Consider the following 23,802-nt stretch of genomic DNA (forward strand, 5'->3'; position numbering starts at 1 on the left):
GGGGATTTCCTTCCAATACAAATAACAGCTTTGGAGAAGAGGTTTTCATCAGGACTACAGCAGGCGAGGAAAGGGTTAAATTTCCCCTGCTGCAGCAATCCTGATAATTAACATTCCCAACCCCACAAGACCATATTTGCCATTTTTTAAAAAAGGCATGTTAAATGCAAAAGGCATTTATCATCTCTAGTTTGCCCCTTAGTATTCAAGATAAAAGCAAACAGAAGCGAATGTGTGTGTGATGTTGTGGGTATGTTGGACTGGAATGGGGAGACTTGCAGAGCAATCCTTTGCATGTATACTCAGAAGTCCCATTGGCTTACTTCCATTTAAATCTGGGATGGGCAACTTGTGGTCCTCCAAATGTTTTGGCCTCCAACTCCCATCAGCACTAGCCAGCAGAGCTTTTGGTGACAGTGATGGGAGTTGTAGGCCAAAACATCTGGAGGACCTCAAGTCCATCTGTCTTCCCCCCCACCCCGATTTAAGTGTTGCATAGGACTATGGCCTGAGGCTCAGATCCCTGCTCTACCCTGTTACTCACTGATAACGAGAAGCAAATTGCTATCTTTCAATTTACCCTAACCTACTTCACAAGGTTGTTGTGAAATAGAATAGGATAATTATATATGTGCTGCCCTGAATTCCTGGGAGAGCAGATGACATATCATTGCGATTAAGAAAAAAACATTAAAAAAATGGGACCTGGGTGTGGTGGCATTCGCTCCCCTCTAAATAGCCTCTGTCTCTGGGTGGCTCCTTCCACAGGGAGCATCAGTTCAGAAGCTGACAGCCGGTCTTTTATAAATGCCCCACGGGTGGGGGCACACGAGCAGGTGGAGACACCACAGGCTCAGGCAGGCCTCCGTCTGACTCAGTCACACAGGCTGGGGGTGCAGGTTCTTCTCAGACGTCTTCCGCCTAGAGCTGCGGAGGCTGGGCAGGGTTCATCCTGCCTGGGGAAAGGACACATATAAAGGCTCGCCCAGGAGTCCCTGCTGCTTGCCTGCCTGCCTGCCTGCCGGGCTCTGAGGAACTGCAGAGCCAAGCGTCCCTCCCTGCAGCCAGTCGCCTCGGTGTGTCACCTCCCACCATGAAGCAGGAGCTGTGTTCAAAGGCCTTGACCAAGGCCTTCCTGGCTGAATTCATTGGCACCGCTGTCTTTGTGGGCCTAGGCTCCGCTCTGCCCTGGCCCTCCGCGTTGCCCTCTGTCCTCCAGGTCGCACTGGCCTTCGGCCTGGCCATCAGCACCCTGGCGCAGGCCTTGGGCCACGTCAGCGGTGCCCACCTCAACCCTGCAGTGACCGTGGCCTTCGTGCTGAGCTCCCACATCTCCCTCTGGAGAGCCATCTTCTACGTCCTTGCCCAGCTGACTGGAGCAGTGCTTGGGGCGGGTCTGCTCTACGAGTTCTCTCCCAGCAAGGTCCATGGGAGCCTGGGAGTCAACAGGGTGAGTGCTGACACAGGGGTCGGTGAGTGGAAATTGCTGGGCAGGTGGGAGGATGAAAGCCATGGCGGCTGGCAGCCACATTCTTGCAAACTAGCAGCAGCTAACAGTGGGTGAACCGGGAGCCAAGAAGAGCCTGGTTCAAATCTGGTCTCTGCCATGAACTTAGTAGGTGGCCTTAGGCAAGCCATTATTCTCTTAGACCCTTTCTACATGAGGCTTTTATTGTGCACATGTGACTGTGCAAACTACTCCCGGTAGTTTGCAGTTCCTTTACATGACATCGTCATCCTCAAGAGCCTCTCCTGTGCTTTGCAACGATTATCGCGGGTTTGTTTCCTAACCAGGAAAGTGTGATATTATTTAGACGTGGCAGAATGATAGTCTTGTGTAATTGTGCAATTCCACTATACCGCAGCACAGTCTAGTGGCTGTATAACGAAACATATAGAAAGGCAGAGAAAGAAAAACCCTGGAAAAAAACACATGTAAAGGAGCCAATCTTAATCCCCGAAAGAACCCAGAAGCAGAAGCCTCAGTAAAGGTGTGTGATAAAAGTCTCATGTAGAAATCCCCTTAGTCTCAGTCTTCCATCTGTAATATGTGGATCATCATCATACTGGCCTATCTTACAGGGCTGTTGGGAAGATGATTGAGATGATGTCCTTGAAAGCTTGAAATGTGCTCTATAAATAATTACCAGTGAGAGAGCGCCTTCTCCGTGGTGGTGTACTGTTTGTGGATTTCCCTCTCCAGAGAGGCTTGCCTGGCACTAACATTGCTATCTTTCCAGCATCAAAGATTCTCCCCACATCCTGGCTTTTAATGTATGTTAGGGTGCAATGAAAGTTTAGAGCGAAATATGAAATCCTATGCCAACATGGATGACTGGGGCATGCTGGGAGTTGTAGGAGTTTTTTCTGCCGAAATATGTCTCAGATTTCACCTTTAATGTATCATTGAATTTTTTAAATATGTTTGTTTTGTTTGTATTCTATGTGGTTTTTGTAAACCTTCCAGGAAAGCTATACAGAAGGGCAGTATGGGGTTGTTGTTTTTTAAAAGGCAGGATTATTATTACAGATGGCATGTATATACCCACTTTGCCAAAAGAAAGCTACTGGATAAAAGGTACATGACCTGGGGCTTCTCTTCATTAAACAAAAGTCCCTCAGCCTTACCGGGGCTTTGTCTTCCGGAGTCTTTGTGGGATTGCAATGGGCACAGTACACATGCTCCTCCCCTCTGCTTTGTTTTTGCCTGTTTCCTTTGTTGACACATTCCATGTTTCATTTATACCGCCAGTAGATGGCGCTGCTATAGTGCACGATTTATATTATTACCTGCTTTTTCAGTGATTTATAAAAGGGTGGATTCCCGCTTGAAAACAATGGGAGAGGCATTGGAGGTTAACAACATCATGAAAAGGACCTGCGAGCTTCCGTGAGTGAACCATCACGAGCGCATGATTAATGCCTCGTGTAGAAACGGCCATGCACTTGGCAGTCCTGGCTTAACTGCCACGTCTTCCAGGAACTCGTTAGGTGGCCCTGGGCTCCCTCCCTCATCTGTAATTTCTAAAATGTGGGAAATAGAGGCCTGCCTCAAAAGGAGTTTTTGTGAGGCTGGCCACAAAGAAAGATTGTAAGGCACTGTGCAAGTTAAACATGTGCTTTATATGACGAATAATAGCATGGAATCCTGGAGTCCAAAAGTCCTCTGGACCTATTTGGCTGGCCCAATAGTTTCCATTTTCCTTGGAATTGCTTGCACCCTTGGGTCTCGTTTAGGTGTGGGGCTGAATTTGAATGGCATCCATCGAAACTTGGGAAATCCACGGAACGGTGGTGGTGTTGCGTTCACCGCCCACCCAACTTGCCCTTTCCAGTGCTTCTGCAAACATAATATAAAAAGAAGTGCACCTATGTCCTTCTACAGGTTCTGGAGGACATGCTGTAGATGGATGGGTCACAGCCAGGGTGTGTGTGTACAGCAGGGCTCTCTGGATACTGCTAGGCAGCCATATCCATGGAGGATGGAGAGAGAGAGGGGGGCAGGGGGGCGGGGGAGAAGCATAGGGCGCATGTCCAGATGTTCAGATTTAGAAATCGCCACATCTAAAGGGTTGCGGCTCAGTGCCTAAAACAGAAGTGGGGAACCTTTGGCCCTCCAGATGTTGCTGGACTCCAATTCCCAACAGCCCCAGCCAACGTGGTCAGGCGTGATGGGACCTACTGGCAATGATCTCTGACTGCCCCCCCCCCCAGCCCTTTGGTGTATTTTTGTCCTAGCTCTCACTAATGCCAGCTTTTGCTGAGCAGACATGTCCTGTTGTCTGGTTACGCAAGGCTAGGCCTACCCTTCGCATTCCCTACACTGGTAAGCTATTTCCCCCTGCTGCCCCCCACCCCTCCACCCACTTCAATTCAATTCAGCTAAGATCTGTTTTGTTGACAATACATGATTCGAGCGTTGCCAAAGGGAGACGAGAACGGAAGGAAGTAGGAGAGATCTGACCCTCACCACTTGCCCTGGAATGTGCATGTGTCAAGCGATAGGATAGACACCATCTATTTGTAACAGAGCTTCTCTTCCTTCCTCCCACCCCCGCTGCCCCACTTTCCTCCCTTTTCCTTCCTTCTGAACTACATTCCTGAAGCATGTCCCTATTTTTCTAGGGATGAAACATAATTTCGCACAAAACCTGCAGCATTTCCAATGCAAAACTTGACATCTTTTTTTTTTTTTTTTTAACTTTGGTCACTACGCGCACAACACGCACTGCAGCAGGTCAGCTCCTCACACAATTGACGCCAGGGCTGCACAACCTGCTATCTGCAGATTCATGCATGCAGAGATTAGGGCTGCAATGTTTTGTTGATTTAATTCAAGAGTGCAGAACCTCAGGCTCAGGGGCCAAATCAGGCCCACCTGGGGTCCCAATCCGGCACTCCAAACCTTATTCCCCTAGCCCCACCCCCTTTCCCCCCAACCACCACTTGTTTGGTGGCTTTCTGGCTTTTGTGCAGATTTCCCCATTCTAAAAGGCTGAAATGTCTCTCCTAAGGCTTAGTTACTGAGAGTAAGAGCTTTAAGCTAAAATATGCTGGTATTTTTAGTATTTTGGTCGCCCCCCCCCCACTTTGTCTTTGGCACAACCCACCACTGGAATGTGGCCCCTGAGAGCTTCTCTGAAATGAAATTCAGCCCTCAAACTGAAAGAGGTTCACCACCCCGACCTACACAGTTTGTATGACCCACACAAAAACCTTTGGAGAAAGTCAGATGGAAGATCAGCTCCCAGTGCTGAAGGTTGTGAGGGGACATATCTCACCAATATGCTCTTGTTTTCCAGCTCCAAAATGACACATCATCAGGACAGACTTTGACCATCGAGCTATTCCTCACGCTCCAGCTGGTGCTGTGCATTTTCGCGTCAACTGACAGCCGCAGGACTGACAACGTGGGCTTCCTGGCACTTTCCATTGGCTTGTCAGTCACTGTAGGACATCTCTTAGGGGTGGGTTTAAAAGAGAGAAGTGTGGAACACTTCCTCACCCCCACCACGGGAAATTCACTTCCTGCAAAATTCCTCAGATATCTGTCTCAAGGAGAAATATCCCAATTTACCCCACATTTTAGACAAAGATTTGTGGTGATTCCAGTCCAAGGTCTTATCAACCTTGGCCACTGTGTGTGGACATTTTCTTCGTGAGCCATGAAGTCTCTCAAGCACCAGAAAGCTTGAACCTGCATTCTTGTTTTTGGTGGGCCCCAGGCAGAGAGGGATGCACAGTGGCCCTCGAGAAATGTCCCTAGTCTCATCAAAACAATTTCTGCTTCCTTGAACATTTGTCAGATGAGCAGCAGCCTCCGCGTCCATTTTAAAATGTTGCTTTTAGTGAAATTCTGTGGCAGTCCCTACTCCCGCCACGGGAGGGGCCACAGCTCAGTAGCAGAGGGCATGTTTTGCATTTAGTAGGCCACAGGTTCAACCTGCAGTTAATATATCTCAACTGAACAGGGCTGGGAAAGACATCTGCTCAAAGCCTCGGTTTGCTACAGCCAGAGTAGACAGTATGGGCTTGATGGGCCAGTGTTTGGAGTTGGTATAAGACAGCTTCAGATGTTATAATGCCCTGTCGTTAAAGTGACCAAAGCAGAATCAATCAAGAGTTCCCAAGTTGTTTCTTTGCCCAACTCCCTTTTAAAGACATCATCATCATCCATAAGTAGTCCTAGCTGATGAGAAATCCACCATTATGTTTGTGTAGTATCCTTTGTCTCTTCCACCCACACTCTGTATTGTCCCTGCTTGACCCTAGAACTGGTGTCAAGGATAGACATGGTCTGCACCTACTCAGGGCGCACAAACCAGCAGAGGCCCACTGACAAGAGCCTTCTGGAGTTGTTCCTCCTCTTCACCATGGCAGCCTGCTTGTTCATCTGCCTCTCGCTCTGGCCTGGACAACTCTCACCCTGGTCATGGTGAGGAGGAGGAGGAGGAGCAGATGCCGCGGCCTTCTTTCTCATTGGCTCTCAGCCTGTCAAGCAAGCAAGGGGTAGCCATGAGGAGGAGGCGCAAGAGCAGCTGGTGTGGCAATGAGAAGGCAGACTCACTGAGAGAGGAGGCCTACTGAGGGTGTCCTGCCCAAGGGCTGCAAAAACGTGGAGCCAGCACTGCTTGTCCCACGGCACTTTCCCATATGCTTTTAGACAGGTGATACTGCAGAATAAACAGGTTGCTGCAGGAAGAGATGAAGCCAAATAATCTCTCAGGTTTCTAGCCATGAGGAAATAGACAATCTGAGATGCCTTTGCAGAATTCACATTAGGATGCGAAAAATAGGGTTGTCTTAAGTGAGACTCAGTTAGCAATTGCTGATGGTGTCATCTAGTTTGGCCCTCATCTTAAGACTTTCTCGTAATTCTTGACAGGAAAATCAAGCGCCATGACCTTTCATGCACCAATAAAAATTTAAGGACGATCCTGACACAAACCTAAAGCAGGATTGTGGTATTCTGGCAATACAGTGTATGAGCATTCAAATATGAAAAAAAGCTTTACTGCTTCATTTTTCTCTTTGTATATAAACTGTTCCAAACAGAAACTCAGGAAAGCAACAACAACAACAAAATCTTGTTTGCAGTCTGCAAGACAGGATCTGGGGTCTTCAGCATCACAATGACAAATTACAGTTTTACAGCATCCTTCTGGTTGCAACCCCTCCCCTAATTTCCCATGCTCCTTCCTCTTAAGGCAAGGGTGTGCGACCTGCAGCCCTTAGGCCTTGGCCTGTTTCAGCTCTCAGCCTAAGGCCCCATGAAAGAGCCCTCTGCAAGCCCTCTGCATCAGATCAGATCTCTGGCTAGAGTGATCTGCCTCTTTCCTGGCAGCATGCTGCGGAAAGAGGAAGCGAGAGGGAAAAAGAGAGAGAGGGAGAGAGAGGAAGTGGCTTGACAGAAACAGAGAGAGAGAATGGAGGTTGGTTCTGAACCCATTTTGGAGATAGGGTTCAGTTCTTGGTTAGCTCCTTTAGACTGACTGAAACCCAGAGTGGATTCACTGCCCCACTGAAATAGGAGCCACCAACCTCAACTGGAGAAAGAGGATGACCTGCCCACTTCTGGCTTGGCCCTGCCCATCCCTGGCTTCAGCTGTTGGCTGCCAGCATGCAGCCCTCAGCAGAAAAAAAAGATTCCCTACTCCTGTCCTAAGGGACCTGCTCCCTTGAAAATTCCACACAATATAATGAAAGGCTCACAAGAGATACTGTCTGTACAGGAGATGTGTGGATATTACCAGGGTGCTCTTGCAAGAAGAATTTCCCATTGCTTATCCTCAAAGGGGGGAACCATAGGCAGAGAAAGGAGTGTTGGGTGGAGAGGAGATGTGGCTATATCAAGTTAGCATTTGTCACGAAAACTGGGTGAAAACTTGCTATGCCAAACCCCAGAAAAAATGTCATATGTAGTGGTACACTGAGCACAGGCTATATTAGCAGAAGGATGCTGTAGCTACCACTGACCCTGCTTCGGGGGGTGCAGTGGGCTGTATTATTCTAGATCCTGGCAGATATTTCATGCTGTCACGAACAAATGGGACTCTTAGCTGTACCATACTCCCTGCTCAGCTGGTGCAGAAAATTACAAAGCAAAACAGAATGAACTGTATGCTGAGAGAACAGCTTGATTTCCCTTTGTTATCTCCTTTGCCTCTTTGCATTTCCCTAGATCTACTACACCGGCTGCTCCATGAACCCAGCTAGATCCTTTGGACCAGCCCTGATCATGGGAACTTTGCTAGCCACTGGGTAAGGGAAGAATTTGCTTCTGATCTGAAAGAGATTGCGGGGGAGGACAGAAGAAACATGTGCAGTTGGCCTTACAGAAGTGGCTGGCAGACTGGCAGTGAGGAAGAAAGGCAGGCATTGCTGGCAAAAGCCTAGCCTTGGAAAGACAGTGGTGCATTCTAGCTTTCACCAAAGCATCCTTTCTTTCTGTCTCTCTAGATTTTCTGGATTGGGCCACTGGCTGGTGCCATTGTAGCTACTCTGCTATACAACTGTCTCCTGTGTCCACAACCCAGGAGCATAGCAAAACGACTTGCGATCCTCCAAGGACACTGTGATCCTGAGCGTGAATGCCAGAGGCGCCTCTCTCTGAAGACATACTCTGTCCAAACCTTACCCAAAGTCAATGATGACCAAGCTTGAGTGCAGTTGCTCTAAAAGGGACAGATTCAGTCTTCCTATTTATGGAAAGGATGGACCAAGTGACCTCATGCTGAGGATCCAGTTCAATGGACTGTGAATGAATCACTTGCCTTTGGAAACCTCTATGGCAGGGGTGTTGACCCTCTTTCAGCCCAAGGGCCAAATTCCTTTTTGCAGATGCTCTCGGGGGCAACATTCCAGCAGTGGGTGGGGTAGATACCAAAAAATACCAGCATTTTTTAGCTCCAAGCTTTTACTGCTCATCACTAAGCCTTAGGAGAGACATTTTAACTTTTTAGAATGGGGGGGAAACTGCACAAGAGCTGGGAAACCACAAAACGATTGGTGGTTGGAGAAGGGGCGGGGTTGGGGAAAGGGGGCGGGCCATCTGGGGAACCCCAGAGGGTTGTATTGGGACCTCAGGCGGGCCAGCTTTGGCCCTGGGCTTGAGGTTCTGCAACCCTGATCTACATATAAGTTAGAGGTGGGAGAAGGGAAAGTACTTTCCTTGGCTTGACTTTGCCTAGCGCTTACCTCTTTTACCTGAAGTTGTCTTAGAACGTTTTAAATGCCACTTCTACCTACAAGAGCCAGCAGCCTCAAGCATACCAAAACCATAATCTCAGGATATTCCTTCTGTGCAAGCACCGAGTCATTGCTGACTCCTAGAGGGACGCTGCTTTCGCTGGCATTTTCATGGCAGACTGTAGCAGGGTGGTTTGCCCTAGACGATTATAAAACCCTTATGGTGGTTTTATGCGACCTGATTTGCCACAGCTTTCATCAAAGGGAATTATAGTTTGCTTCCAAGTGGTCTACTCCAACCTGGTGCTCTCCAGATGTTTTGGACTTGAGTTCCCATCAGCCCCAGCCAACATGGCCAATGGACAGGAATGCTGGGGTTGTAGCCCCACACATCTGGAGGGAACCAGATTGCAGGAGGCCGATGTGGGGACTTCTCTCTTTTGGAGATCAGAAGTCCCCTTCACAGAACTACAGTTCCTAAGGTTCCATGGGAAGAAGAAATGAACATTAAACCATCTTAAGTCTCTAGTGCAGGGGACAGCAACCTGGTACCCTCCAGATGCTTTGGGCTACAACTCCCAACCAGCATGGACAATGGTCAGGGATTATGGGAGTTGTAGTCCAAAACATCTGGAGGGCACCAGCTTGCCAACCTTTCCTGGAACACATGGATGTGCACTTGCTCTTGCTCCCTTCTTGCTTCTTCCCTCACCCCACCCCCTTAAAGATTGCAGAGTACCTAAGTTGGTTAGGACTCCACAAGCCAATACTTTCAATAGCCACTAGAGAGCATCACTACAAACTAGTTCACCCTCCTTCCTGCTCTGATTATGCTTCTCCATCACTCTTCTATATGGACTGTATGTCTTACAAATAGGAGAGTAACCACCGAGCCAATCAGTGGGGCCCTCCGATTCAACTTCCTGGTTGCTCATAAGCAACAACATGGGCATGGTTTCACTATGGCAAGGGTAGGCAATCTCTCTAGGCCATGGGCACATTGGCAATCTGAGAAACTGTCCTGGGCACCACCACAAAATGGCTGCCATGGGAGGTGTGGCAAATGACAAGTAACTTGCCCAAAAGACTGAGCACAAGGCAGAGGTGGAGGCTGAGCCCCAACACACTAAACAATTCCGTTGAACCCACAGTTGTCAGCACCAACAGAAACTTATTTCACAGCAAGCCCAGCTGCTGGTTAGAAAATGTGTTCATTAAAAAGGGGAGCGGGAGGGTTGGACACCTTGGTGGGTGCCAAAAAACGTGGCTGGAGGTTCACTGGTGCCTGTGGGCACCATGTTGCCTACCTTTGCACTACCATCTTATGATTCTTTCATTTGCCTCTTGTTGTTTTACTGGCTGGGTATCATGTTCTGAGACAGTAACGGTGCTAATATTACTTGCATAGGGAAAGATCTCCAGACAAACACGAATTGTTGTCAGCCAGCCTTGGTTTGACTTTCTGTCCCCATCTTCTCTGTTTCTCGTGGGTAATTTCTGTTTTGTTTTGTTATTGTTGTTTATCTTGAGGGTAGCTTTAAAATAAAAAGCCCAGAGCAGCCTAAATTGCTGGAGCCTTTCTGGACTGCTTTTCCTAAGCGGGAGAAATCTGTTCCCCTTTGCATCCTGGGGGCACTGGAGGTATAGGGCTCTTAATAAACACCGTGCCCAAACAGTCGAGTCTCTTGCCTCTTCAACACGTCTCCATTGCCACAAATACCTCTTTTCATCTTGCTTTCCACTTTCCCTGACCTTTTAATTTCTCACAATTGGTGCTGATTTGAAGCAAGGAGCATTAAACAAGATGTATTTCAGTAATAACAGATCCCTTGTAGAAAAAAAAAAACCTCTTGGCAAGAAGATACAGAAAAGATAAGGACAAAGAGCGAACATTTCTGTCTCAGCAATAATAACCTTGTCAATCTTTATGTCTGGAGAGCAACAGATGGCAAAAAATCCCTTCTGTTCACAGCTCTACCAGGCAAGATTTTATTGAAGGCATGATATTTGCAAGAGCAATGTGTGTGTGTTTGCAGGCTTTAAAAAAAAAATCAACACACACAACAAAAAAAACGGATTTATATACACCAGACAAGAGTGCAAGCAGAGGGTTTATTACAAATGGCTTGAATTTGATGGTGCATATCCTAGCTTTCTCTCCAGATCTCATTCCACTGATGGATGAGCTGCAGAGATTAAAAAGAGATTGCTTGAGGCAATTATAAGAAGAAAGCTATGCTGCTGATAGCAAAGCAACTAGACTTGATGGATACCAGGACTTAATTTGAGGCAAGGTCTTTATCCCAGAATCTGTTTTTAATGCCAGGGCTCAGTCCTGGAGAAAGTGGTGCAATAAAGGAATGAGCCTCTGACCATGTGCAGAGCATCTTTGATGCATCACCTAATAACCGCAGCTAGCCACATACACCTGGACTTAGCCTGGCTTGAATCTTGGTACCTTTATTCTCATGCCAACCCCCCCCCCCCACCCAGATGCAAAGTGCTAAAGATGGATCAGTATTTCAAGACCGGTGAAATCTAAGACTGCTTTGACTATGACCATTGCCTCAGATGAAGGGCAGCCACATTTGCTCAAATCTGAAGGAGTGCTGAAGGCCCAGACTATACAGCCAAATTGGATGGCAGGGTGATTGCTTCGAGACATCCAGCTCATCATTCATTTAACATGTACTGTATCACCCAGACAAAGCTGCTTCTCCCTCCCAGATCCCAAGTTCTCATTTCTAGAAGGGTATTTTAATCTTTTTTTAAAGGGGTGCATGTGTTGCATTTATTCCTGGTTTATTTAAAATTATTTTTAGGCCACCTTTAAGGGTGGAACCCTGTAAAGGTGGCATACAAGATAAAAAACCATACAACGTGGATAGACTGTTACATCATTTTATATTGTATTTTTATCCCCTTTGTCTACGGCAGGGGTGGGGAACATGTGGCCTGCCAGATGTTGGACTGCAAGGGCCATCAGCCGTAGCCAGCATGAGCCCTGGTCTAAGGAATTAAGGGCAGCCTACAGGGCTACCCTCTCGGTTGTCATAGCTGCAACACAGACTAACTGGGCTACCCGCTCTGACAATCGCATATGCAGGTGCTTTGTCTTCATGAATCTGGAAGAACTATCAACCTTGGCTCCATGTCCATAATCGGATAGATCAGAATAGCTACTTTACTGAAAACTAAATGCTGTTAGTGTCTTGGAACAAACAGACCGCTAAATCATGATGATGCACTGCAGAGGAACTGCCAAACAAATAGCAAATAACCCTCCACCCGTCCTTCCCTGCTCTCGCGCGTTATACAAAGACGGGGGAGGGCAACTTCGCCCAAGCCATGCGCTCCACCCCATATGGGCGGCGCCTGGTCCCTGATTGGTGACTAAGGGAGGCCGCCCCTCGCGATTGGCGGCGCTGCGTTCGGAGAATTCGGAAAGGGCCGCGTTCCACTCCCGGACGGGGTTCGCAATGGAGGCGCCGCTGACGCCCCGTGTCCTGCTGGCGTCCTTGGACTTGGCGCTCCAGTGGGGTCTGTGGCTGGCCGCGGCCGCCTTGCGCACGGAGAAGTTCTACGATTCGGCGGGTGAGGGGGAAGTCCAAGGCGCTGGGTCGGGGCAGAACGGCGGCGAGGGGATCGGGGTCGTGCCTCTAGCCAAGCCAGCTGGGGGACCCAGTTTGGAGCTTCGGCGCGGGTGTTTCCGAGGTTGTTCCCGCAGCGGAGAGTAGGCTGAGCGGAAGCCCCGCGTTGTATCCAGTTAGTGTGACTTAAGCCCCACTCATTTCAATGGGTTTACTCTAGGCAGGACTAACATTGGATACATCCCCCCCACCCCCCATCTCGGTGCTAGACCTGTTGCAGCTTCCACTTCGTTGCCCACGTCCCAAATCTGCGGGACGTTAGATCGATATTATTATGCACGAAAGTCGGATTTCCTAGTCCATATGAATGCGCGTCAGACATCGAGTCTCTTTGGGAAATGATTAACGAATTAAAACCTCACGTTTCCAAGCTTTTTTTCTGAATCAGAAGCCGGTGTGGTGCAACGAAACGAAGGCACGGCTATATCGACACCGTTTTTCTCGCGTCCCTCTTCTTTTGTTGAAAAACAAAGCTTCAGAGCAGGAAGGCAGTATGGAAGTCAGCACTCCAATTTGCCCCCCAGTCCACCCTAAGAAGCATCAAAGGATTTTGAGCATTCCTTCCACTGACCTGCTGGTTAGATAAACCTTGGTGCTTGTTTATTTAGAGAAGTATAAAGAACAGGTGGAAGTCTTGTTAAGTCTGGGGAAAATTGCACTCGTTTTATAAGCAGCCCTGGGAACTAGAGCTGAAATCACACACACACACCCCTGAGTGCTTCTACATTAAGAGACCATTTAGGGCACAATCCTATGCATGTTTGGACAGAAAAAAAGTCCTACAATTCATGATGCTGGGATTTGTAGGACTTTTTTCTGTCTAAACATGCATAGCATTGCACCCTTAGACAGATAAATAAATGGGCCCACCCCATCTGCAAGGATGCTATCATCTCATCAGCCAAAAAGGAAATTAATCCCTCTTGTCTGCTGTCTTCCTGCTTTTAGAGGGTGTATATAGTGACAGCATCCTGTAGTCAGCCTTCCTCAATTGGGAAAGGAGTACGGCAGGGTTGTATACTCTCACCCTACCTATTCAACCTGTACGCAGAACACATCATGCGACGTGCTGGGCTTGATGAAGCCAAGGCTGGAGTTAAAATCGCTGGAAGAAACATTAATCTCCGATATGCAGATGATACCACTTTGATGGCTGAAAGTGAGGAGGAGCTGAGGAACCTCATGACGAAGGTGAAAGAAGAAAGTGCAAAAGCTGGGTTGCAGTTAAACCTCAAAAAAACCAAGATTATGGCAACCAGCTTGATTGATAACTGGCAAATAGAGGGAGAAAACGTGGAGGCAGTGACAGACTTTGTCTTTCTAGGCGCCAAGTTTACTGCAGATGCTGACTGCAGCCAGGAAATCAGAAGACGTTTACTTCTTGGGAGGACAGCAATGACAAATCTTGATAAAATAGTGAAGAGCAAAGACATCACACTGACAACAAAGGTCCGCATAGTTAAAGCAATGGAATTCCCTGTAGTAACCTATGGCTGCAAGAGCTGGACCATAAGGAAGGCTGAGCGAAGGAAGATAGATGCTTTTGAACTGTGGTGCTAGAGGAAAATTCTGAGAGTGCCTTGGACTGCAAGATCAAACCAGTCCATACTCCAGGAAATAAAGCCAGACTGCTCACTTGAGGGAAGGATATTAAAGGCAAAACTGAAGTACTTTGGCCACATCATGAGAAGACACGATACCCTGGAGAAGATGCTGATGCTAGGGAAAGTGGAAGGCAAAAGGAAGAGGGGCCGACCAAGGGCAAGGTGGATGGATGATATTCTGGAGGTGACGGACTTGACCTTGGGGGAGGTGGGGGTGGCGACGGCCGACAGGAAGCTCTGGTGTGGGCTGGTCTATGAAGTCACGAAGAGTCGGAAGCGACTGACCGAATAAACAACAACAAACAACTCTCATCATTCCCACTCATGTTGGCTGGGGATGGTGGGGCTAGAGTTGCAGTCCAACCCATCTGGATAAGGGAAAGTAGCCATGAAAATCCAAGATGGACCATTTCTGCACAAACTGTGAATACCACACAAGATGGATGGTTTCTGCACAAACTATGAACCCCACACAGGTCACCTACCAGTTAAATCTTGACTTAAAAGGTGTGAGCCATTAAGCTATTTAGGGGCTTTCCTTCTTGCCCTCTTGGTTAGGGCTGGAACTATTTCCATTCCCTATGTCACATCAGGGCGAGCTGTTTGTGTACTGCAAGAGTGAGCAGACTTGAAGCTTGAGGGATATACTTTGTTTATTCCTAGTACATGGAGATCCCCCAGCTGGAGCCATGCACAAAGAGAGACAGATACACCCTTAGAATTAAGGAACAGGACAGCTCTGAGCAGTGGAGGCTGGTGGTGCTGATGTCAGTGGGCAGTGAATCTGCACCGGGTTTTGGTCAGAACTCTGAAGGAGCTATCCAAGGTGGAAAGCACCTTGGATAGCTCCTTTAGAGTTCTGACTGAAACCCGGAGGGGATTCACCACCCCACTGACATCAGCACCACCAGCCTCCACTGCTCAGAGCTGTCCTGTTCCTTAATTCTATGGGTGTATATGTCCCTCTTTTGTGCATGGCTCACAATCTGTTCATAGGAAAATTTATGCCTGATTTTTCTCTAAGCTTTCTTCATTTCAGCAGCTGGGAGGGAGGGGGGGATCATTGCTATGGTTAAAGGATTGACGGTCAGAAGTCCTTGGTTGTTGTTGTTCAGTCGTTAAGTCATGTCTGACTCTTCGTGACCCCATGGACCATAGCACTCCAGGCCTTCCTGTCCTCCGCTCTCTCCCGGAGTGTGCTCAAATTCATATTCATTGCATCGGTGATGCTATCTAGCCATCTCACCCTCTGCCGTCCCCTTCTCCTTTTGCCTTCAGTCTTTCCCAGCATCAGGGTCTTTTCCAGAGTTTTCTCTTCGCATTAGGTGGCCAAAATATTTGAGCTTCAGCTTCAGTATCTGTCCTTCCAATGAGCACTCAGGGTTGATTTCCTTTAGGATTGACTGATTTGACCTCCTTGCGGTCCAGGGGACTCGTAAGAGTCTTCTCCAGCACCACAGTTCGAAAGCATCAATTCTTCGGCGCTCAGCCTTCCTTATAGTCCAACTCTCACAGCCATACGTTACTACTGGGAAAACCATAGCTTTGACTAGACAGCATAGTAAGAAGTCCTTGGTAATCTACTGCAAATTACCCAGAGATCTTATCGTTGGATCCCGATCTACCTTCGCCCCACTGCTGGGGTACAGTGACTCACCACACAGATCAGGCTATCACTCAACACTACTTCAGACCCACACACAGCCTGTCTTCTGACTATTTGTGATGGCATGAAAAAATCACACCATTTCCGTGGTGAGCCACTGCATACAAACAGCTCACAAACTGCCGCACGGAGTATGTACACTGGCCAATAGACCATAAACCTTATAGCTCAGAAATGCAGCATGTTCAGCTATATCCGAGGCCCATCTCGGCTTAGGCCAGGTCACAGAACTGTAAGGTTGCAGAGGGCCTCCATAGCCCTGTTCTTAGTAATCATATTCAGATCCTCTGTACCAAAGTACTAATTATTTAAACTGTTGTAAATGTTTTTATTATTGCTGTTGTACGCCACTTTGGGAGTCTTCTAGATGGGCGGAGTGGGGTATAAACATTGAAATAATAACGTTAATAGGTCAGCTGGTATTCAGATTATACAGCTTCAGAAGAAGAGTGGACTGCAGTATTTGCAAAACATGGGATGAATATAACACAAGTCCAGAGATCAAGCAAGATATGTTGCCCTGCAAGCTGAGAATCAGATGTAGCAGAATATGAAACATTGGTATTGAGTCATGGCCACTTGTATGGAGAGGATAGCTTCCTCCACACAAGGATTATATTTCTGCTTCCTCCTGATAGGTTCATAGCCCACCAGGGAGGCATACCCTACCCTGTTCAAGGACCACTGTGGTGACTGTGCCATTTTAACTTCTGATGCAGCTTTCTGTCTGTCTGTCTGTCGGTAGGAAGGGAGACATTCATTTTGCTGGCACACCTGAGCCTCAGGTGGGGTAACACATAGCATCCTCGGCAGCAGGTCCAGACAGGGCTGGTGACTGGGCCCTCAGGTGACTTTCAGATGAGCTGTGCATTTGTTTCAGAAGGAGGTATGAGTGTGCTGGAACCTATAAATATCAGCAGCCAGGAGAAGACCGGCGGTATTTGGGATGACCAAGGACTGCTGTTCTGGGAGCTGGCTAACATCGTTGATGGAGTTTAGTGTAAAGTCAAAGCACCACCTTTGAAATCAGTCTTCGTACTATTTATTTATCAGTGATGCTTCTATACTGCTTAATATAATAAAATCCCTCAGTAGTTTGCATAAATATTAAAATCACATTTAAAATACATTATTTAAAACAATTTCAATTGCTATAATAGGACAGAGCAGTACAAGGAGCAGTAAGATGGAGCAGCATGATTAATTACAATTAATTACAAGCTGGAGAAAGCCTAGTGCTTCGAATGGGTTTTCACACTTCAGTTACTTCTACCTCTCCAGAATTATTTTTGCAGCATCAACTATGGTCCCACATGGTGGCAGGCTATGTTTATGCCACGCACAAGCACAGAAAAGAACACATAGCGTGATACTGAGCTTCCTGGAAATCTTAGCTTTCATGTTTTTATTACTTTTTTTTTTACAAAGAGGTTTCTAGTAAGTATGGTTGCAATGGTGTGTTTGATAGTGTGTGAACAATGTCTATTGAAAACCAGATGGGATGTTTAATAAGACTTCCAGGGGCAGTGCACTGCATAGCTCTTTATCCTTCCCAGTCACTAGCAGAAGCGATACATTTTTCATAGAGGCAAAAATGCAGAGTCAATTATGCACAGTAAGATACATTTGCTTAACTTACATAAGTTGCAGCCTTTTCTTTAGTACAGGATTTGATTTTTAAATGCACACAGCTTTTCCCATGGCCTTATCTCCATTTCAGAAAAAGCTTTTCCTGCTATATTTGTGTTTGTCAGGTGTATTGCATTTGATTTTGGAAGAATGGCGAGGAGTCAGGTGTGAACTTGTACAGAGTCATATGCAGTGTTTAATAGCTTACGTATGCTAATTTAGTAGAACAGTTGGCAACTATTATGAAGTTAGAGTTGGTTTTCACAGCTGCACAGTGAAGATCAGTGCTTCTGTTTAGTCTGGTCCAGGCTGGATCAGGCCCCCAGTTTAAGACGTCAGGCTATTGTGAAAACCACAAGAGTGGGACCACCCCAGAAAAGGTGGCAACTAGCTAAAGATAGCTTTTAAAGTTATAGTCACTGCTAAATGCTGTATGAAGCTTAGGAAAGATCTGGATGCTTATATAGAACAATACACATCATTGTCAATATGTTCAAATGTCTCTCTTGTTCTCAGATTGGGGCTCTTCCTCATCTTACGGGTCTTGAAGAAGGGGTATGACAAACGATTCAATGATGTAAGAGAGAACCCAGGCATTTTCTTTTTTTACTGGACATTGCAAGCTGAGAGTGTAGGACAGTTTAGAAACCAAGATCTTCTCACTACAGTGGGATTGAACTGAAGCGTTGAACAGGTTATCTTACACATCAGGAATATTTATTTATTTATTATTACTAAATTTATTAATCGCCCATCTGGCTGGTCACCCAGCCACTCTGGGCGATGTACAACATACCATAAAACAATTTAAAACAATAAAATTCTACCATAAAAATTTTTTTAAAATACCCTAACCCACCCCAAATGCCTGCCTGAACAACCACGTTTTTAATGCACGACGGAAGCTCATTAAAGAGGGGGCATGACGGAGTTCCCTAGGGAGGAAGTTCCACAGAGTGGGGGCCACCACAGAAAAGGCCCTCTCCCTCATCCCCACCAGTCTAGCTGTCCTGGCCGATGGGACAGAGAGAAGGCCATCCGAGGCTGATCTTGTTAAGCGGCCTGTCTGGTGTTGCTGGAGGCGCTCCTTAAGATAGGCTGGGCCGGAACCATATAGGGTTTTAAAGGTCAAAACCAACACCTTGAATTTGGCCCGGAAAACAACTGGTAACCAGTGCAACTCCTTCAGCACTGGAGTGATGTGATCTCGCCGGCGGCTGCCTTTAATCAGGCGAGCCGCCGCGTTCTGTACCAGCTGCAGCTTCCGAACCGTCTTCAAGGGTAACCCCACGTAGAGCGCATTACAGTAGTCTAAACGAGAGGAGACCAGGGCATGTACTACCAATGGGAGCAGATGGTCGGGAAGGAAGGGGCGCAGCCGCTGTATCAGATGGAGTTGATACAGCGCTGTCCGGCTCACAGCTGACACCTGAGCCTCCATGGACAGCTGGGAGTCCAAAATGACCCCCAGGCTGCGGACCTGGTCTTTCAAGGGTAGCCGTACCCCATTCAACACCAGGTCAAAATCCCCCAGCCTCCTCTTGTCTCCCACCAAAAGTACCTCGGTCTTGTCAGTGTTCAGCTTCAGCTTATTCCTCCCCATCCAGCCACTCACCATCTCCAGACATTTGGACAGGGATTCTACGGCCAACCTTGGTGAAGATTTGAATGAGAGGTAGAGCTGCGTGTCATCCGCATATTGATGACACTGCACCCCAAACCTCCTGATAGCCCCCAGCGGCTTCACATAGATGTTAAATAGCAACGGGGAGAGGATGGAACCCTGTGGCACCCCACAAGTAAGTGGCCACGGGTCCGAAACCTCCTCTCCCAGTGCTACCCTCTGGTACCTGCCGGAGAGGAAGGACCGGAACCACCGCAATACAGTGTCTCCAATGCCCAACCCCTCCAGGTGGTCCAGGAGGATACCGTGATCAACGGTATCAAAAGCCGCTGAGAGGTCGAGGAGAACAAGGAAGGAGCATTCACCCCTATCCACAGCCCTCCTCATATCATCCACCAAGGCGACCAAGGCCGTTTCTGTCCCATGCCCAGGCCTGAAGCCCAATTGAAATGGGTCTAGATAATCAGTTTCTTCCAAGTGTGCCTTCAACTGCACCGCCACCACCCGCTCAATCACCTCGCCCAAAAATGGCAGATTTGAGACTGGGCGAAAGTTGTTCAGAACTTGAGGATCCAAGGAGGGCTTCTTTAAGAGCGGTCTTATCACTGCCTCCTTGAGGGCTGATAGCATCACTCCCTCCTCAAGGGAGGCATTCACCACCGCCTTGATCCCCTCACCCAGTCTCTCTCTGCAGCTCATAATGAGCCAAGATGGTCAAGGATCAAGTAAGCAGGTGGTCGGCCTTACAGATGAAAGCACCTTGTCTACTTCATCAGGAGGAAGAACCTGGAACCGATCAAACAAAACCGGTTTGCCACAGGCCTCTTGCTCACTAACTGTATCCACAGTGTGCAGAGTAACACACCTAATCTGATCAATTTTATCTGCAAAGTGCCTTGCCAAAGCCTCACAGGAGGCCTTAGAATGCTCCAGTGGTTCCGGAGCCACATGACCGACCAGGCTCCGGACCACTTGGAACAGCCTCCTGGGACAGCACTCTGCAGATGCGATGGAGGCAGCATAATAATGTGGCATACACAGGGCTGTATGCATGCCATCTCAAACTGAAATCAAACTGTTTAGGACCAGGTAATCGTAGGAGCCACTTGAATCATACAGACCTGCCTGGGAATTAAAATCTACTCCAGAGACTTTGCTCTCTGTTCCATCTCGAGATGTCCTCCAAGTGAGAGCAAGACAGGGCCTTTTCTGTGGTGGCTGCAACTCTTGAACACTGTGTCAGGCTCCTTTTCTTGTGTTTTTCCCCCCTTCAGAAATGGAAGACACTATTGTTTCACTGGCTTTTTAACGTATAACATCTTTTAAGTTCTACTGCTACTAGTTTTTGGAGTGTAACATCTCTTAGCCTCACTGCTGTTGGTTTTTCTTGGTGCTGATTGGTCTATATGTTTTAACAATCTTTTTTATTTGCATTTTATGATTATATTGTATTGTTTTTATCCCTATGTTGTAAGCCACTCCAGGTCCAAATAGTAGAGGGGCACCATATATATATATATATATATATATATATATATAATTATAATTATAATTATTTCTACAAAAGTTTAAACTATCTGGTGATGTTGGACTTCTCGGTTCCACAACCGCTCCGCAGGGGTGGAGGACCCATTAAAATGGTCCGCCCCAGGCGTCTTATGGATCCAAATGGATTCCTGAACGCGCTTGGGGATTCTCTGGGGCATGCCAACGGCCACTCGGTCGAGACCCTGGTGGGTGGGTGGAATGCCGCAATCACTGGGGCATTAGATCAGGTGGCTCCGAAACGCCCTCTCCCCCTGAACAGGGCTCGGACTGCACCATGGTTCAATCCGCGGTTACGAGCTCTGAAACAGGAGGTGAGACAGCTAGAGCGCCGGTGGCGGACGTCTCGCTCCAAAGACAATCAGACACGGGCTAGAGCTGTATCTTCAGCCTATCACGTGGCGGTGAAGGCAGCAAAAAAGGAATATTATGCTGCCTCCATCGCGTCTGCAGAGTGCTGTCCCAGGAGGCTGTTCCAAGTGGTCCGGAGCCTGGTCGGTCCTGTGGCTCCGGAATCACTGGAGCATTCTAAGGCCTCCTGTGAGGCCTTGGCAAGGCACTTTGCAGATAAAATTGATCAAATTAGGTGTGTTACTCTGCACGCTGTGGATACAGTTAGTGAGCAAGAGGCAGCCTGTGGAAAACCAGTTTTGTGGGATTGGTTCCAGCTTCTTCCTCCTGATGAAGTGGACAAGGTGCTTTCATCTGTAAGGCCAACCACCTGCTTACTTGATCCTTGCCCATCTTGGCTCATTATGGGCTGCAGAGACTGGGTGAGGGGATCAGGGCAGTGGTGAACGCCTCCCTTGAGGAGGGAGTGATGCCATCAGCCCTCAAGGAGGCAGTGATAAGACCACTCTTAAAAAAGCCCTCCTTGGATCCTCAAGTTCTGAACAACTTTCGCCCAGTCTCAAATCTGCCATTTTGGGGCAAGGTGATTGAGCGGGTGGTAGCGGTGCAGTTGAAGGCACACTTGGAAGAAACTGATTATCTAGACCTATTTCAGTCGGGCTTCAGACTTGGGCATGGGACAGAAACGGCCTTGGTCGCCTTGGTAGATGATATGAGGAGGGCTCTGGATAGGGGTGAATACTCCTTCCTTGTTCTCCTCGACCTCTCAGCGGCTTTTGATACCGTTGACCTGGACCGCCTGGAGGGGTTGGGCATTGGAGACACCGTATTGCGGTGGTTCCGGTCCTTCCTCTCCGGCAGGTACCAGAGGGTAGCACTGGGAGAGGAGGTTTCGGACCCGTGGCCACTTACTTGTGGGGTGCCACAGGGTTCCATCCTCTCCCCAATGCTATTTAACATCTATGTGAAGCTGCTGGGGGCTATCATCAGGAGGTTTGGGGTGCAGTGTCATCAATATGCGGATGACTCGCAGCTCTACCTCTCATTCAAATCTTCACCAAAGTTGGCCGTAGAATCCCTGTCCAAATGTCTGGAGACGGTGAGTGGCTGGATGGGGAGGAATAAGCTGAAGCTGAACACTGACAAGACCGAGGTACTTTTGGTGGGAGACAAGAGGAGGCTAGGGGGTGTTGACCTGGTGTTGAATGGGGTACGGCTACCCTTGAAAGACCAGGTCCACAGCCTGGGGGTCATTTTGGACTCCCAGCTGTCCATGGAGGCTCAGGTGTCAGCTGTGAGCCGGACAGCGCTGTATCAACTCCATCTGATACAGCGGCTGCGCCCCTTCCTTCCCGACCATCTGCTCCCATTGGTAGTACATGCCCTGGTCTCCTCTCATTTAGACTACTGTAATGCGCTCTACGTGGGTTTACCCTTGAAGACGGTTCGGAAGCTGCAGCTGGTACAGAACGCGGCGGCTCGCCTGATTAAAGGCAGCCGCCGGCGAGATCACATCACTCCAGTGCTGAAGGAGTTGCACTGGTTACCAGTTGTTTTCCGGGCCAAATTCAAGGTGTTGGTTTTGACCTTTAAAACCCTATATGGTTCCGGCCCAGCCTATCTTAAGGAGCGCCTCCAGCAGCACCAGACAGGCCGCTTAACAAGATCAGCCTCGAATGGCCTTCTCTCTGTCCCATCAGCCAGGACAGCTAGACTGGTGGGGACGAGGGAGAGGGCCTTTTCTGTGGTGGCCCCCACTCTGTGGAACTCCCTCCCTAGGGAACTCCGTCATGCCCCCTCTTTAATGAGTATCCGTCGTGCATTAAAAACGTGGTTGTTCAGGCAGGCATTTGGGGTGGGTTAGGGTATTTTAGAAAATGTTTTTATGGTAGAATTTTATTGTTTTAAACTGTTTTATTGTATGTTGTACATCGCCCAGAGTGGCTGGGTGACCAGCCAGATGGGCGATTAATAAATTTAATAATAAATAAATAAACTGTAATCTCAGACGCAGAAATCTAGATAGTTTCAGCTTCCTTTCAGAAACCAAACACCCATGGCTATAAATGGCTAAGGAAATAAATGTGTGAGCAGGATTGAGAAAATCTTAGAAACCAAAGGAGCGAAGTAGGACTTGCAGCGATCAATGGATGGAGCCTTAGTGCCCTATATATCTCTTTCTCTTCCCCATGGCTAGCAGAAACAGAAAACTGCTCTGCAAAATAAGCAGCAGCATATATTCAGTTCACAGAATTTAGCTTTACACAGCGCACAATTGAAGGTGACAGAACTTTACACAAAACGTACCTCAACAGAGCAGTTGGCCTTTGGCCGTTAAGGTGTGAGGTGATTATACATGATAGGAGGCGGAAAAGATTTTCAGATATAGCTGTTCAACTAGACTTACAGAGCAATTGGGCACATTTACTACGAAGTCCCAAGGAAGTGTGCCTAGTAGGATTGCAGCCTTTATCCTGTTGTTTTTGCAGGCATGTGAGTATTCATAACACTGCTCCCCACTCTGCTGCTGAATCTGGAGAAACATGAGGAGCCCCTTGGATTCTGGGACTACTTTGGATGGAGCACCTGGGCAGTGGCATTACAGAGGCTGTAGCTGACCAACAGAAGTGGTACTTCAGAAGCAACCCTGACAATGCAGTGAGTAATGGGAGTTCTTCGCTACATTGTATTTGGCATCTCATTCACCAAGGGAGCCAAGATCTTACTGATTTGACTCACAGATAAGCTAATTTGCTGCGTAACAAATGGAATGGATTTTTCCAGCTGATCTTGGGGCTTTTGCTTAAAGTGTTTTTTTTTTTTTTTTAATAGTGATTTTATGTAGATAATCTAGATCATCATACCCTAGTATAAGGGATCTGTGATCAGATACCACACCCTACTCCATGCAGATGGTCAAATGCCTCATTAAAGGCCATCGTGAGGATAAATGACACATGCTTAGGCCACAGGAGTCTTTGTGATCAGGGTACTGTCTTAAATCTGCCCAACTGAGAAGGCTGGAGCACTTAGAAAGTCCTGCAG

At 47.8% G+C, this 23,802-nt stretch overlaps 2 pseudogenes; both read left to right on the forward strand.

The window, feature by feature from the left end:
* The first annotated feature begins 1,093 nt into the window (after positions 1–1,093).
* On the forward strand, positions 1,094–12,924 carry LOC146353718 (aquaporin-5-like; annotated as a pseudogene).
* Positions 12,925–16,298: 3,374 nt separating this feature from the next.
* LOC146353719 (uncharacterized) lies at positions 16,299–23,508 on the forward strand (annotated as a pseudogene).
* Positions 23,509–23,802: the final 294 nt, after the last annotated feature.

The sequence above is a fragment of the Heloderma suspectum genome, chromosome 2 (assembly GCF_057233095.1).
Source record: "Heloderma suspectum isolate Gila_16-S chromosome 2, 16-S_ref, whole genome shotgun sequence".
NCBI lineage: Eukaryota > Metazoa > Chordata > Lepidosauria > Squamata > Helodermatidae > Heloderma > Heloderma suspectum.